Source organism: Schistocerca cancellata, unplaced genomic scaffold, assembly GCF_023864275.1.
Source record: "Schistocerca cancellata isolate TAMUIC-IGC-003103 unplaced genomic scaffold, iqSchCanc2.1 HiC_scaffold_987, whole genome shotgun sequence".
Classification (NCBI taxonomy): Eukaryota; Metazoa; Arthropoda; class Insecta; order Orthoptera; family Acrididae; genus Schistocerca; species Schistocerca cancellata.
Genome location: NW_026046995.1, coordinates 17,501 through 20,000, shown reverse-complemented (window position 1 = coordinate 20,000; position 2,500 = coordinate 17,501).

Sequence of the window (2,500 nt, the reverse complement as noted above, 5' to 3'; positions counted from 1 at the left end):
TAACCTAACCTATGTCACCTTAACCTAACCTATGTCACCTTAACCTAACCTATGTCACCTTAACCTAACCCATCTTGCACCTTAACCTAACCCATCTTGCACCTTAACCTAACCCATCTTGCACCTTAACCTAACCCATCTTGCACCTTAACCTAACCCATCTTGCACCTTAACCTAACCTATGTTGCACCTTAACCTAACCTGTGTTGCACCTTAACCTACCTCAATTTGCACCGCAATGTAACGCAATTTGCACCGCAATGTAACGCAATTTGCACCGCAATGTAACGCAATTTGCACCGCAATGTAACGCAATTTGCACCGCAATGTAACGCAATTTGCACCGCAATGTAACGCAATTTGCACCGCAATGTAACGCAATTTGCACCGCAATGTAACGCAATTTGCACCGCAATGTAACGCAATTTGCACCGCAATGTAACGCAATTTGCACCGCAATGTAACGCAATTTGCACCGCAATGTAACTCAATTTGCACCGCAATGTAACTCAATTTGCACCGCAATGTAACTCAATTTGCACCGCAATGTAACTCAATTTGCACCGCAATGTAACTCAATTTGCACCGCAATGTAACTCAATTTGCACCGCAATGTAACTCAATTTGCACCGCAATGTAACTCAATTTGCACCGCAATGTAATGCAATTTGCACCGCAATGTAATGCAATTTGCACCGCAATGTAATGCAATTTGTACCGCAATCTACCCCCACATTGTGCCTTAACCTAACCCACATTGTGCCTTAACCTAACCCACATTGTGCCTTAACCTAACCCACGTTGTGCCTTAACCTAACCCACGTTGTGCCTTAACCTAACCCACGTTGTGCCTTAACCTAACCCAAGTTGTGCCTTAACCTAACCCAAGTTGTGCCTTAACCTAACCCAAGTTGTGCCTTAACCTAACCCAAGTTGTGCCTTAACCTAACCCAAGTTGTGCCTTAACCTAACCCAAGTTGTGCCTTAACCTAACCCAAGTTGTGCCTTAACCTAACCCAAGTTGTGCCTTAACCTAACCCAAGTTGTGCCTTAACCTAACCCAAGTTGTGCCTTAACCTAACCCAAGTTGTGCCTTAACCTAACCCAAGTTGTGCCTTAACCTAACCCAAGTTGTGCCTTAACCTAACCCAAGTTGTGCCTTACCCTGCTCTGTAATTGGCATATGACACGTTACATTAATGTATTGTCCAACCGCAACCCGCTCAGAATGTTGTGTACACAGCTACGTGTCATCTCCCCATAACAGCTGCATTGCAGTGTGGTACGCCATAGAGACGTGTGGGAGTAATGGACGCAGTGGATGGCGATCAGCATGAGCCGTCTGTTCATGTAGTGGCGCGTGTATGCAGACGTAGTAGTCTCTTCTCACACAATGTGATAGCACGGTGCCCCGCGTTCCACATCTGCGACATGCTACAGAGGCCGGTTGACAGTTGGTCGCGCAATGGACATCGCATACGTACGGGGGCACCTTCCACGTGCCCTCTAGTCGGGCACATTTTGTTGCGTGGATGTGAGCGGATGTAGTGTGTCTTGACACCTGACAGGCAGGCATGCAATAATAGTTGACTTTGCAAACGGGGATGGACGTGTACGTTTACTGGTGACGTTACGCAAATGAACAACTGGTAACCCGTTGTGGTGCGGTTGTCCTTGCTGGAGGTACATCTGTGAGGGCAACGATCGGTACAGCTACGAAGCGGTCCCCACCATACCAACGAACGTGAATGTGAATCTGGGTGTGAAGCGATACGCGGCTGTGGGTGGGTGGGACTGTCCCCGGCCGGTGAGGGGGGGCCGCCCGGCGTGCTGGCCGCGCGGTGCGTGGGCGCACGCGCTACAGCCGGCTGGTGGGGGCGCCCAGTGGCAGGCGCGCCGGCCGACGGACGCGGCAGGCGGCGCAGCTGCGCGCCGGGGCACCCTGCGCGCGGCGCCGTGCAGCCAAAGTGGGTCCTCGCCGGCCCGGTGCGAAGCGCGGTGGACATCTGCAGTGTGCTGGTCCGATTGAGGACTGTGTGCGTTGAGGATGCGCCGCCGCCCGGCACTCGGCGCCGCGACGCCGTCTGCTGCTCGGTCGCCCCAGCGGTTCTCGCTGGTGGTTTGTATCGCAGTTGTGCAGACGTGTTGGCACGTGCGCTGTGCTGGGAGAGTTCGCTTCGGCACCCACGTGGGGCCTTTGCCCTTCTGTGGCGCTGGCGTTGGAGCTGCCGGTCACCGTAGGTGGCGCGTGTTGTCTCCCGCCGGCAATGCCACGACAGCACGCTCCCGGGCCTCTGTCGGCAGCGGCAAGCTCAGTTGGGAGCACGGGTGGTCGCACCTAAAGCGTCTACTCGCCTAACTCCGGGCGATTGCGCCTCTCTCGAACCCGACCAAGTACTTAGGACGGCGCTGCGCGCCGCCGGGACCTGAGAGGGTTTCGAGGTGTATTGTGCAGGGGAGCTCAGCCTCCTCCTGTTTGCAGAATAGTTGAGCGGACGCT